This window comes from Cucurbita moschata, unplaced genomic scaffold (assembly GCF_002738365.1).
Source record: "Cucurbita moschata cultivar Rifu unplaced genomic scaffold, Cmos_1.0 Cmo_Scf00031, whole genome shotgun sequence".
NCBI lineage: Eukaryota > Viridiplantae > Streptophyta > Magnoliopsida > Cucurbitales > Cucurbitaceae > Cucurbita > Cucurbita moschata.
Genome location: NW_019268547.1, coordinates 2495029 through 2510676, shown reverse-complemented (window position 1 = coordinate 2510676; position 15648 = coordinate 2495029). Strand labels below are relative to the sequence as shown.

General features: G+C 37.3%; 3 non-coding genes across 3 annotated transcripts; all 3 read left to right on the top strand.

Annotated features, from left to right (window-relative positions):
* The first annotated feature begins 2760 nt into the window (after window positions 1–2760).
* TRNAL-AAG lies at window positions 2761–2841 on the top strand. Its single transcript has one exon. It is a non-coding gene; the product is annotated as a tRNA-Leu (tRNA).
* Window positions 2842–2975: 134 nt separating this feature from the next.
* TRNAL-AAG lies at window positions 2976–3056 on the top strand. The gene has a single exon. It is a non-coding gene; the product is annotated as a tRNA-Leu (tRNA).
* A 135-nt stretch (window positions 3057–3191) lies between these two features.
* TRNAL-AAG lies at window positions 3192–3272 on the top strand. The gene has a single exon. It is a non-coding gene; the product is annotated as a tRNA-Leu (tRNA).
* Window positions 3273–15648: the final 12376 nt, after the last annotated feature.

The following is a 15648-nucleotide window of genomic DNA, read 5'->3' as shown; positions in this document are numbered from 1 at the left end:
CATTACATCTCTAGAGAATTCTCGAAATTCTCTTCTCCAATCCTTTTAGAATTTTCTTTGAAAAAGCTCCGACAAGCTGACCTTGTGTTCAAGTCATAGTAAAGAAGATCTTGTGGAATGTTGAAGAACTTCTGCATGGTTGGAATACTCCGAGGAGTCTTGTAAGCTAGGATTTCTACAAAGGTAGAGTTCTTACTCTCGTATTTATTGCTTTGTTTTAATTGTTAATAAAAATCAAAACGGTTCCCAATACTTCCGCTACGTGGATGAAGAGTTCATTCCCTTCAAACATGCTAACATAGTATACATGATGTGACATATGGAGGTTCATGCATCATATAACCTTCATATTATAGCATAACTCATCATATCATAAATCATTACATAACATATCACACATCAAATATCATAACATCATGAAATATGACACGTACAAATGTCATAATGTACGTGTTATTCGTACAACTAAGAAGTCATTAAACCAAGTATGTGGGCGTCCAACAATAGAACTGCTTACTTGGTTGGTTTAAGACAAGGTCATTATGCATCCTTGATGCTAGCTTACAAAGTTGATCATTGAACTCAAATTTCACCTTAGGAGTCCTACCATTATAATTTAGAATTCTATTATGGTAATTAACTCACCTCATTTGCATAAAATAATCTAAAAATTTATCTATAAGTAATTTAAATAGACAAGACAGTAGCCATACTAACTTTAAATGTCTTTAAAAGTGTCAAAAGACGTACCTTGAAGAGTAAAAAATGGTAATAAAAGATCTAAACGTATCAGATCTAAATCAAATGAGTCAAGTTATAGCCATTAGAATATAAATTCTCTAGCTCTGAGGCTTCAAAATAGGATGAAACTAAGCAATTTTAATGACTAAGTAAGCTAAGGGACCTTCTTTTATATTAGAGTTCACCTTTCGACTTTGAAAATCTAATCGATGTAGAACAAATTTTTTTCCTTAATTCTCCGTCATCACATTTAACTCCTCAAAGGTCGCCACAGCTCATCCTCGATTATAATCTTAATGGTAAAGTTCAGGTAGAAGGTCTGTGTACGTGCATGTACACAATAGAAAGAGAGATAAAATACACAAGAACACATATTAAAATAACACAAGAAAAATTATACTGACCCACTTTATAGTTAAAGTCCTAATAGGGTTGCCATGCCCGCACAATGGGTATGCGACGCGAAACAACCTACTTTGTCTTCGACTGGACACCAAAAATTCTCTTAAGCTCATCTACAAATAAAAGATTTAGCGTTGGTGTCGTTAAAGCATTAACTCCCTCTTATTCTCCTTTCATTCTCCAATCTCTTTATACAAGTTAAGATATACAAATTACCTCTTATTCTCCTTCTTTCATTCTCCACACTAAAAATTACCTCATCCAAATTAAGACATACAAGTTATAGTAAGGAGGAGGAAGAAGAAGAAAGAAAGAAAAAAAAGAAAAGCGCAGTTGCAATCATTTCATAATCTATTTACATTATGGAATAGAGTATTAAACCATTTCCTATATATACTCGCGTCCTTTTTCTTCAATGGTATGACATTGTCCACTTTGAGCATAAACTCTCATGATTTTGTTTTTAGTTTCCCCAAACGGTCTCGTACCAAACGAGATGTATTCATTACTTATAAACCTTTGATCATTCCCTTAATTAGCCAACGTGGGACTCCTCCCCCAACAATTTTGTCCTAAAAAACAAATACACCATAGAGCCTCTCCTAAGACCTATGGAGCCCTCGAACATCCTTATCTTAATCAAGACTCGACTCTCTGGAGCCCTCGAACAAAGTACACCCTTTGTTCGACGTTTGAGAATTCAATCGATATGACTAAGTTAAGGGTATGATCCTGATATCATGTTAGGAATCACGAAAATCACAACAGTATGATATTGTTCACTTTGAACATAAACTCTCATGGCTTTACTTATAGTTTCTCCAAAAGACCTGATACCAATGGAGATATTCATTACTTGAAAATTCATAATCATCCTTTTAATGTGAATCTTCTCTCCCAACCATCCTCAAACTTAAGGTATATGAGTTCATGAATAGAATCTTCATTGGCCTCATCTCCCCCTTAGAAGCTCCACAAATCTTCATCTAAGTTTCGAGGTCTTTTCCATATTTGAATCTCGTCCACTCAGGCAATCTCAACCATTGGATGACTTTGTGGCAGTTCTATATAGGCCTAGGTAGATTCTTTGGTTGTTACATTAAATATATGTACATTTCATATATTAGAGTTGAGATGACATTTTTTTTTCTTTTAATGTTTTAGGTCCCTAATCTATTTTCATGTGAACATTAATGTCTAGAATTTGACTATTAATGTTGGAGTTAGTCTAAGATGCCAGATTAAGGTTTTGGTTCGAAAAGACAGAGTTTAATATTTTGATCCTTGAACCTTTATACAATATGGATGGATACATTTATCAATTTTAAAAATAAAAGTTGAGATAGTCATGTTGATCTAAGGTCTCCTTATATGGATTTAGCAATTATACTGTCTTTTAACAACAAAGAATATTGATGGATTATTTTTTTTTTCAAGCAAAAAGTTGAGATGGCTGAGTTGGTCTAAGGCGCTAGATTAAGGTTCTGGTCCGAATGGGTGTGGACGGTCCTTGTTTGGATTTAGCAATTATATTATCTTTTAACCGATATTTAATATTTTGATCTCTAAACGTGTATACAGAATACAGATGGATTAATTTTTTTTTCAAGCATCAAAGTTGAGATGGCCGAGTTGGTCTAAGGCGCCAGATTAAGGTTCTGGTCCGAAAGGGCGTGGGTTCAAATCCCACTCTCAACATTCATATTGAGAAATTTCTTGAGGGTCCTTGTTTGGATTTAGCAATTATATTATCTTTTAACCGAGATTTAATATTTTGATCTCTAAACCTGTATTATACAGATGGATTAATTTTTTTTTTTTTTAGCATTAAAGTTGAGATGGCTGAGTTGGTTTAAGGCGCTAGATTAAGGTTCTTGTCCAAATGGGTGTGGGTTCAAATCCCACTCTCAACATTCATTTTGAGAAATTTGTTGACGGTCCTTGTTTGGATTTAGCAATTATATTATCTTTTAACCGATATTTAATATTTTGATCTCTAAACGTGTATACAGAATACAGATGGATTAATTTTTTTTTCAAGCATCAAAGTTGAGATGGCCGAGTTGGTCTAAGGCGCCAGATTAAGGTTCTGGTCCGAAAGGGCGTGGGTTCAAATCCCACTCTCAACATTCATTTTGAGAAATTTCTTGAGGGTCCTTGTTTGGATTTAGCAATTATATTATCTTTTAACCGAGGTTTAATATTTCGATCTCTAAACCTGTATAAAGAATACATATGGATTAATTTCTTTTTTTCGAGCATCAAAGTTGAGATGACCGAGTTGGTCTAAGGCACCATTTTGGTTTGGTCCTTATATGGATTTAGCAATGATTTTTATCCCTATACCTTTATAAACAATACGAATGGGTTAATTTTTTTTCAAGCATCAAAGTTGAGATGTCCAAGTTAGTTTAAGGTTTTGGACTAAAAGGGTGTGGGTTCGAATCCCACTCTCAACAATTATTTTGAAAAATTTCTTGATGATCCTTATATTATTTACCAATTATATTATCTTTTAAATTGAGGTTTAATATTTTGATCCTTAAACCTTGTTAAGAAATATGGATAGATTAATTTATCAATTTTAAGCATTAATGTTGAGGTGCTATTGTTTCAAAGTAATCAATTCCTATTCTTTATGACATTGAGATGAAGATTTTTTTATGAACGAATCGAGACCTAAAGAGGTTTCTATTGAGCTGCCCAAAAATGTGGAATAGTAAGTAGTGGAAGAAGTTTGCCGAAGAAATCGAGGCCTTAAAAGCTCTATATTGGCCCAACCAATAATTCGTGCTATAAACAGATTCCTAACAAGACGTTCCGTATATGAGCCTCTTCAAACATGACTCTTCTTCTGGCAATCCAATCTACCACTTTTATAAAGAAATCAAGTGCCAAAAGTTACTGGATGAGGATAGGAGAGACCATTTTCGGACATAGTTGGCAATGGGTGCATTGTCTCCTCCACTCTTTAGAAGAAGATGAACTAGCCACGTCACCCCCAAATCAAACATTCCATTAGTCTTTCTCTATACTTGTAGGAATTGCTTCGAAATAATCCAATAGCATAACTTAACAAAGATTTGCTTGGAAATTAAGTAATAATTGATAAACCCATTACTTATGAGATATGACATCTTAAGGTTACACATGATTGAAATTCCATAGTCGTTGGATAATTTTAAAGAGCTAAACCAAGTAACATGACAAAATAATCATAATTCTTCTTTCTAATATACCTTCGATTTACGACCTAAATGACCTCCAAATTGAAATTTTATAAGAGGTCTTATTTCATGATTTATAAGGACTACGAAAAATTTTAAAATCATTGGATCGTGTGTGGGGATCTTAATGAATTTTAATGGTTTTAGAGGTTAACATAACTTATGCTCGCTTTATGGCCATAAACGTTATAATACTACAAGTAAAGGTTATTATGTGTTACAAGCAATATGTTACACCTTAGGTCAGCCCACAGACTTCCAAGTACTAAGATGATAACTTAAGGCCATGAATCGTCACGTAAGATTACCACATGTAATATAGACACAAATAATCAACTACTTGTCACAATCGCACTTTGATGGCAGCGGATTTGTGATTGTGCGGCACACACTTCCTAGCAACAAGTGAGTTAAGCCTATTCGTTCTTGCGTCGCCTACGGCCAAGCGACGTATACTCGAGCCTTTGGTCCCGATTCAAGAAGAATATTTTAGAAAATTGAGCAGAGAAATTTTGAAAGAGATTTTTGAAAGCAAGATTTGAGAAATTGAAATTGGTGTTATATGGGAATGTAAGCAAAAGGCAACAACAACGGCTTACAACATCTAATTATCAGGTAGGGAGAAGGTGACTGCATGCATGGCGACATGATCTGTTATGTAAAGAAGAAATGTCGGTTGCCCTCCATTTCTTTCTTTATGCAAGAAAAAGTTATAGGCACCTTTAGTAGCATCTTGAATAAGGTAGATCTGAGCATGAGTTACATGTACCTACATTAACTATCTTATTTTTATTTTAGCAAGTTATTATCATACGCGTAACATGTCTAATATGTGTGAAAAACTTGAAAAATAGTTAACTAAAACGTTATCATGAACTAAAAATATTCGTAGAATTCATTTTAAACTATTAATGATGTCAACAAACACAATATCGAATTAAAAATAATTTCAAAGTAATGCAAATGTCATAATCTAATCTACGGGTTACAACATTAAATGTAAATGCGACTACTCTAACTTTATTCTTATGGATTCCATAAAGATGTCGTCATTGGGAATAAGGATGTCTTACATTTACTTGAAAAAAAGTAGCATGTCGCTTGAGTATTTAAAGAAATACGTAGTAAGTAGTTCCACTATTGGAGTTGGAAAATGCAATCACATGCAATCATGGTGAGACCTATCCTTTCATAAAATATCATGGCTTTAGTTTCTACTTTCTAGTCCGGGTAGAGTTGAATGATAGTACTTCTCTATACATGACCTATGTGCGTGCACATGTACCCACTAGAGGGCTCGTAAATGTACCTCTAGGCCTGCCTATGGGCTAGTGTATACTCATACTGCTGAAAGCCATAGGAGCAAAGGAGCGCACACAATATCTTGGTGTACATAATATCATAGTGTATGCGTTGTACTAATGATTAGAGAAGTATCTCGATGCATGTGAAATAAAGTATGTTTGAGGTCCCATAGTTTCAAATCATGGTACATACTTACGATGCAAATCATACCTCCATTCCTTTTCATGACATGACGTCTCTATTAGACATGCATACGTTCATTGGTATATCTTTTATGGTTAACATACATAACTTTTCAATATCCCATAGGCATAATATTAACATGCTAACATAGTATACATGATGTGACATATGGCGGATCATGCATCATATAACCTTCATATCATACCATAGTTCATATTATAGCATAACTCATATCATACCATAAATCGTCACATAACTTATTACACATCAAATATCATAACATAAAAAAATATGACATGTACAACGACCAAAAGGTACGTTGTAACAACCTGATTTTCGAGGAACTCGAGCCACGAACCGTTACCTTACTGATTTAAAAATAATTAGAAATACGTAAAATTTAAAACCTTTGAACTTGCATACATATAAGGAAATTAAGATTAAGTACGACATCGTAAAATAACACTTCATAAACTGAAAATCCACAACGCACACACAAAAGAAAATGACACAGGTAGTTCATAAAATCCAGTAATACAAACAAAACGTAGAGGGTTCGTAAGGAAAACATATCAATGGGGTACATGACACTGATCCAACCCAAAACTCCATAGCCCCAAGCTCGTGTGCGTCTCTGCCTCGACCGCTCCATCACGCCTCATGTGAAAGAAAGTCAAAGTAGTAGGAATGAGTATATAAAATACACTCAGTAAGCAACTTGCTGATAGTTTATATTTTGTTATTAAGTCTTATTGATCTTGTTCATACGTTTGGTATTTTTTCTCTTTTGGGGATTTGTAGCCCTCGTATAGGCACTTCCTAGGCTACACCCTAGGTTTTCTCATTCTACTCTCTCTGCGTTCTTGGTTCTATCTAGACCCCCAGCCCTCAGAATATTTTTAAGTTCTTTTTGTCTCTGGGTTAGTCATTTCTACTAGTCTCACATCATCATCATATCTCAAAGTCCACGAGGCGCGACCTCGGTACTCAAGGTTCATGCATTCTAGGAATCGACCAACTCTCAAGTGTACTACTGTGGACCCCAACAACTCGTGATAGGTTCACTTAAAGTAAACTAACTGGAAAACTTCCTATAAGTCCCCACAAAATACCATCTAAAATAATAGGCCAACTCTATAGTTATTCGAACCCCTGACAATCGAACCAAATTTAGGATTAGGGATTAGTTGGTGAACCCCTAATCGTCTCTGTATAACCGCTAACTCATACGCATGAACAATAAATCTCGACCAACTCCAATGCATCAATTTAGACCCCTGTCACTTGTAACATGTTCACTCATAGAAAATTAACTGGCAAACTTCCTATAAGATCCCACAAGGTACCGTCAACAATAAAATGACCAGGTTTATAGTTATTTTGACCCCTGACAATAGAGTAAGGGTGACGATGAGGAGTTAGTTGGTGAACTTCTAATCATCCCCATATAACCATTAATATCAGAACATACGTGACAGAGACATGGTATAATGATCTAATCATGGAAACCTAGTCACAAATTTCAATCATAGGACAGTTCATATGAGCTTTAGTAACATACATAATCACATTCAATATGTGTCATCTCAACTCATTCTATATTCAAACATAGATAATCGGTTTTACATGGCATGCTTTATATCATACTAAAAGCATGCCCTCAATTTCGGTAATATCATAACTCAATGGTTCATTCCTAGATAAACATGCACTATAACATTTAGTGTGCTCTTACATGCATCAACCAACTCATTTCATGTTCAAATTTCTAAGACATGCTACTCATATCATATTTTCATGCGTACTACGAGCATAGCTAAATCCAAGGTTCCAGGTGCCACTTACCTAGGAGGCATGACACTATTTGTTAGAGTTTGCGTCTTTCGTGGGTTCCAAAATTTGTCAAACTCCTCAAACAATTCCTACATTGGTAAAAATGAGGAATACACTTGACAATTATGCCAAAATTGGGTTTAAAACGGGAGAATTACATAGAAAGAGGGAAAAATCGGCCAAATTGGATTGAATTGGGTCGGACCGTCATGAGCCGGATTGCTACCCAGGTCGTGTGGGTTGCAAGTCCAGGTCGTGTGGGTCGCAAGTTCGGGTCGTGCGGGTCGCAAGTTCGGGTCGTGCGGGTCGCAAGTCTGAGTCGGCCTATGCTAGGCATCGCGGGACACACGCAGCCTTCCCCTACCCCTGTTTTTTTTTTCCTCCTTCCCTCACCTTTGCAATCGACGACTCTTCACCTTTTGTTTTCCCTCTCGATTCTTTTCGATGGCTACCGCCCCCTCAAGTCTCGTAGATCTGTTCAAGGTTAACATCGCAAATGATTATCTTGTGCAAGTTCGAGGGTTTCTTGAAAAGAAAAGAAAAACTTACGAAACCCTTACCCAAAACGTCTATAAACTCTAAATTGCACGTTCGAGACTCTTCACCTTTGCACGTTCGAGGCTTAAGCCAAGGTCATTACGCTTCTTAATGCTAGTTTAACTAAACTCTAATTTACATATTTAAACTCTACTCGGTAGAGTTATATGGTAATTGCTCACCTCATTTTTATAAAATAATCTAAAAACTTATCTCTAAATAATTTAAATTGTTTAAAAAATAGTTTAAAGTAATTCTAAAAAAAATTATCTTGAAGAGTAAAAAATGGTAGTAAAGGGTCTGAATCTATCACACCTGCATCAAATCAATCAAGTTACGGTGATCACAACCTAAATTCTTGCCAAAATAGGATGAAATAGAGCAATTTGAGTGACTTAGTAAACTAAGAGATCTCCTTTTATAGATGTAGAACAAATTTTTTTCCTTAATTCTCAGTCATCACCTTTAACTCCTTAAAGGTCGCCACAACACATCCTCGATTCTAATCCTATTGGTAAAGTTTAGATAGGAGGTTTGCGTACGTGCAAGGACACAATAGAAAGATATAAAATTATACTGACCCACTTTATAATTTAAGTCCTAGTAGAGTTGGCAAGTCGCCTAATGGGTATACGAGACGAAGTGGCTGACTTTGTTTTCCAGGGGGCACCCAAAATTCTCTTAAGCTAATCTACAAATAAAAGATTTAGTGTTTGTGTGTCGTTAAATCATTAACGTCTTCTTATTCTCCTTCTTTCATTTTTCAATCTCTAAAATTACCTCCAAACTCATATTGTCAATGGACGACCGAAAATTTTATATTGAAACTTTTTACATGAATACGAAGATATAACTTATATTAAAATGTTTTATAGTGTTTTTTAATTACTAAAATTATTGTGATAACATTCACCATATAAATTTTGTTATAGCTTTACTCAAGGCTATAAATCTGACATCCAAGTAAAGAAGGGGTCCATGAATTAAGTGAGACCATGTGAGATCCCACCTTGCGGAGGAGAAGAAACATTTTTTATAAGGATGTGAAAACCTCTCCCTACTAGACACGTTTTAAAAACCTTGAGGGGAAGCAAAGAAAAAATCCAAAGAGGACAATATCTACTAGCGATGGGTTTGGGCCATTAAAAATGGTATTAGAGCCAACACTGGGTGATGTGCCAGCAAGAAGGTTGAGCCTCGAAGGGGGGTGAACATGAGGCGATGTGCTAACAGGGACGTTGGGGCCCAAAGGGGGGTAGATTTGGTGAGAGTCCCACATCGATTGGAGAAGGAAACGCAGGGACGTTGGGGCCCAAAGGGGGGTAGATTTGGTGAGAGTCCCACATCGATTGGAGAAGGAAACGAATTGGGCTCCGAAAGGGGGTGGATTGTGAGATCTCACATCGGTTGGGAAGGAGAACGAAGCATTCTAATTGGGCTCCGAAAGGGGGTGGATTGTGAGATCTCACATCGGTTGGGAAGGAGAACGAAGCATTCTTATTGGGCTCCGAAAGGGGGTGGATTGTGAGATCTCACATCGGTTGGGAAGGAGAACGAAGCATTCTTTATACGGGTGTGGAAATCATTCTCTTGCAAACGAGTTTTAAAAACCTTGAGAGGAAGCCCAAAAAGGAAAGCCCAAAGACAATAATATCTACTGCAAACGAGTTTTAAAAACCTTGAGAGGAAGCCCAAAAAGGAAAGCCCAAAGACAATAATATCTACTAACGGTGTGCTTGAAATGTTACAGACCTTATCCAAATGAGAACGGTCTTGAGGATAGGATGTGGCACGTGTTTCCCTAGCTTTGTCATCAATCATAAAGGTTGTGCAATTCGCCTTGGACCTTGAGAATCACGAACCTTTTTAATGATATGATATTGTCTACTTTGAGCATAAACTCTCGTGGCTTTGCTATTGGTTTCCCCAAAATGTCTCCTACCAATGGAGATGTACTAAACCCATAATGATTCTCTTAATTAGCCAAATAGAGACTCTTCTCCCAATAATTTTGTCCTCAAACAAAGTACACCATAGAGCCTCCCCTAAGGCCTATGAATCCCTCAAACAACCTTCTCTTAATCAAGACTCGACTCCTTCTTTGGAGCCCCTGAACAAAGTACACCTTTTGTTCGACACTTGAGTCACTTTTGACAACACCTTTGAGACCCACAACTTCTTTGTTCGACATTTGAGAATTCTATTGACATGGCTAGGTTGAAGGCATGACTCTAATATCATGTTAGGAATCACGAACATCACAATTGTATGATATTGTTCAGTCTGAGTATAACCTCTCATGACTTTGCTTTTAGTTTCTCTAAAAGACCTCATACCAATAGAGATGCATTCAGTACTTATAAATCCATAATCATCCTTTTAATTAACCAATGTGGATTTTCTCTCCCAACAATCCTAGTGAATTCATGAATAGAATCTTCGTTGGCTTCACCTCCCCCTTAATAATAGTCTTTTTTGTAGCATCAATCAACAAGCATCCAATCTTTGACAAAGTTCTCGAAGAACTGAAGATATAAAATCGGATGGCTGATTATGGATATTCTTGTAGTTTGTTTTCTATCCTATGTACTTTGGTGGTTTGGAACGCTCGAAATATGATAGTTTTGTGTTTGAACTATTCAAAAGTGACTTAAGTGTCGAGCTTCAATTTTGTTATTATTTGTTGAACCTCTTTCATGAGATCTTCAATCTTTGAAGTTGAGACTAATCTGCCTCAACTATTCATTCTCTTTCAATCTTTGAAATTGAGTCTGATCTGCCTCAGCTATCCATTCTGTAATCGAAGAATATGATTTTTAAACATTTTAAAACAATAAGTTGGGATCAAATATAAAAAATTCAAGTTAAGCAGCCATACCTTTGAAGGTCATAGAGAAAGTTTTAGCAAAACTTCAAGACTTCTTATGTTTAGCCAATCCAATTTTTATGACTTGAACAAAAGATCAATGATTCGTGAAGAACTCTTGAAACAATGATTTGAAGAGGAAATTTTCTAAGAGATTTTTTTTTTCTCACAAGAGAAGAGACGTGTAATTTTGGTTCAGTCCATTTTTGTGAAGGGAAGATCGTCTATTGGAAGAAACTATTTTGGCAAGTAGATTTGTTTTCTTCAAATTGCATTCATTTTAATACAATTATGTTGATTTGGGTTAGAACAATAAATATCGAAATTGCTGACCTGCGCCGTTACATGGTTAAGTGTGACTACGACTCATATTCAGTGCATTCGGCTTGGGTTTACTATTTGGATCACGTCTTGGACCGCTCCGTACCCAATTTTGACGTTATATTTCACACACAAATAGTAACTCTTCAAGTTAATTATTTACGTAGTCTCTTGTCCCTATTCTAAGTGGGTTTATTCTATACATGATAATAACTCCTCATAATGATCCATTCATGTTACAAGAAATCACATAAGTGCGAGTATGGGCTCACAGCTAGTTCGCACACCGCTGGGCCACACGTGCGAGTATGGGCTCACAGCTAGTTCGCACACCGCTGGGCCACTGTCCCTAGCCGGTGGGCATGCTCTGGGGGCCCATCGGGACTCGTTAAAACTAAAACCGTCACGGCAGTGCTATGCAGGGCATAATGATCGTTGTCCTGCCATTTGGATATACGCGTCCGTACCCTCGTGATGGGATAGGGGTATCCCCCCAAATGCATGAACACACAATATGCATGAGGTCCCACTAGTCCTACAGTCATCATTTAATGAGCATAACCCCGTGTCACGTTTTCATGCTTACATGTCATTCTCATTCTCATTTCGTTACATATCATACATATTCCTAGCGGGGTTATGTATCATGCAATTTACCGTATTTCATGTCATGCAATTCATTCAATCACATTCTCATACTCATACAAAAAGTCATAATCGTACACGGGTCACACATCGTCACATGCATTCATATCACATCCACTAAGCAGCATAAATAACATACATTCACGTTCACATGATTTCGTACTTAAGCACATTAAGCTAGCATACAATTTAATGGCACGTGCATAACCACGGGCACATGCCAACATACAGCAATTAATACGTAACCTACAATGGGTGAGCCACTTACTTGGTAGACCTTAGCCGAAGTACTCCCTAGAATATAACGTAAGCTCCTAGCTCCTCGTGGACGTTCTACCCTTCCATTGGTGGTTGGTTCCTATTGGTTCATGAGTCACTTCCGTTAGTATTCCACAAATAATAATAATATCCCAATTGGAATTTGTGAAATACGACCTTAAAATGTTCCCTTTTACCTTAAATAGGGCCGAAACCAGGTCCGGGAGGGTCAGAACGGTGTCAAACGGGCTAGAAAAAGGTTTCCCAAGCCGAATAAGCCGCCGGAGCCAAGGAGCCGCCGCCGAGCCGATGAAGCTGCCTGAGCCGAGAGGAGCCGCGCTACAGACGTGACACGTGGCACAATCAGAGAGCGACGCGTGTGTAGGCGTCTCGAGTCGAGGCGCGGGTTAACGGGTCGCTCTCGGGTCTCGGGCCGAACGCGGTTGACGGGCGACGCGGTGATGGGCCGGCGCGCGGGTGAAGGCCGGGTGTTTGGGCTGCGGGTAACGTGGGTTCTGGGCTGACCGAAGGGACGGGGTTCGGTTCGGGTTTCTAGATTCGTATCTCGGGTCGAACTTTGTCCTATACGACCGACTGCCTGCACGATTTTCCGGCGATCTCTCTCTCTCTCCTCGACAACGTCGTCCCAATGTCCTTTTTCCATTTTTTTTCTCCCGTTCCCGAGCTTATCCTTTACCCTAACCCCGTTTTTGGTACAGATTTCGTTGGTAAGGGCCTCGCACTCCCAGATCTAGAGAAGCTCGGAAGTCCGCCGTTCCGTCTTCCTTGCCGACAGTGTTCAGCGTACGGGATTCGTCTAAAACCTACTCCTGATGTGTGTAAAGGGTTTTGGGATTACTTTTGTGGTGTGAAATGGGGGTTTTCGACGTCGATTTGTATGGTTCAGTTTCGCCGGAGTTCCGTCGGTTTTCTATTCTCTCTCCTTTTTCCTCCCCATTTTCGTTTCTTTGCAGGTTCTTTCAGAGTGGCTAAAGGTCGGGGATGCGATTTGTGGCATCCCAGCCCTTGGCTGCCCTTTGTGGGTCGTGTGCGAGCGAAAACTACGGCGTTCGCCGGAGTTTTCGGCTCTGCCGACGACCATCATTTATTTATTTTTTTTTTTTTGGTTCCGTTACAAAAATTCATTGGTAAAACCTAATTAACATAAAAATAAGGTTAGTATCGAAATCAAAATCGAAATGAAAAACAATTAAACAAAGGTCAAACGAATAAAATGGCATTCATGCACTTCACATGCTAAAACCGAGTTCTACACTCAGTTTCACAAATGGCACTACAGGGGTAGTATAGCTGCATGTATTTATTAGACCAACCAAGGCTCATATGATCACAGTGATCACCTGAATGCTAGAGAGATCCCAAACCAACACTTTAATTGAAGGGTGTGTTTATTTAAGAAAAAATTTAAACGAATGAATAGAAGATCTGATAGAAAATGTAGGCCACAACAATTCTAAAATAGAAAGAGTTCTAATCACGTTAAGATTATATCAACTTCGATTTCAAAGCAATAAAAACTAACAAGTGGTGCAACAATACTATGAATCAGCCGAAGTCATAAGAAGGTCGGGAAGACATCATACATGATTCAATTTCTCTTATGGATGCATACTAGCCCTGCTGTCCATGTCAGTAACTTGAAGTGTTACTATCCTGACTAGGAAGACATTAGGCACAAGAAGGCAGTATGATCTCCTGCTACGAAGGAAGTAGGAGAGATTCTAGCTGATAAGACGTGAAGAGTTGACGAACCAAGAAGTGATTTTCAATAGTTCTTGGTAGATTAGAAGAGGCTCTTTAATTTGAGATCAACTAGAAACGCATAGAGAGACTTGAAGTCAACCTTATCCTACATTGCTAAGTTCGCAAAGGGTTGGTTGACAAAGACATCAACCAATTGAGTTGGTAAGGATGTCACAGTCATGTTTGTCGAAGGTATGTTGCTATCAACTATAGAGGATGTGACTAGTTGTCGATTCTTCCTACCAGGTTATACGCCATCAAAGTTGTGGTTGTTGCTTATTTGCTTTTAGCATATATCATTACTTTCTTTCCAGTTGTTTTCAACTCATTTCTTCTCTCACTTTTTATGAAATAGTTTATCTTAAATGTGACTCGAGGATCGATCATACGTTAAGATTGTCCACAAAGTTCAATTTTCACATGACTGACTTGTTCAGTGGGTTAGAACAAGTGTCACACAATCGTTGTCCTGCTGCCACAAGAGTGCGATTATGATATTTGGTAATCCTAATTATTAAAGTGTTATAAACTAACTTTACTACTCTTCCAAAATCTCTCTTTTATAGATAGTTTTAAAGGCAATCAAGTTCATATGCAGTCTCTATCTCTTAAGAAGAGTCTGGTAATGGCGTATATCTCAGATTTTTATGCGACCATTTCTAATGGGACTTATTTTCTTCTCTTACATCATAATTTTCACAAAATTATATTGACTCGTAGAGTTGGAATACAATATCACTGTCTATCAATTAATCTTAGTAACAAAGTTATTATGATATGATAATAGTGTTTTTATAGATTTACCTACCTGAATTTCAACTTTAATCTCACTTTTTCAAGAAAAATATTTAAACTTTAGTTGCATTCGATAAAGATACTTATACATTAAATAATTATCAATCAGATCGATGAAAGATTCATAATGTTCTTTGACTTCTACCTTCACCAGAACATTTGGGTCGGAAAAAATAATTTGTCGTTTTATTCATGGTTCTATAATCATGAATATCTCCGTCTTTTGTAATACCTAAAACCTATGTTCGTAGAAAAGAAGCTTCATGACTTTGAGAAAAACTTATGTTCGGGACTCAAATAAGAATTTCAATTTTGGTTTCACCCCTTCGACTCAACATTCTCTCATGCATCCCCCGTGACCTAATATGAGTCTAACATCCTACAAAAAGAATATGGACATGGCATTCCACCCATTGAAGTGAGAAAAACATGTGATCTTGGTGTATCGCATAGGTCGGAGGTGGGTCCCGTTAGGTTGTGTACTTTCTTTTGCATACATTATACTTTCTAGTTCTATACCTAAAAACACTCCCCTAAAAAGACTAGCTAGGTCACATGACTGATAAATATCATGAATTTTAGAAAAACCTATGCTAAGGACTCAAATCAGAATTTAAATTCTGGTTTTAGTCAATAGATTAAGCATTCTTCTACATCCCTTGTGACATAGTATGAGTCTAACATCCTACAAAAAGAATATACATGTGATCATGGTGTATCGAATAGGTGGAGGTCTAAGATTACTGAGGGCATATAGCACGTTCGGATCTC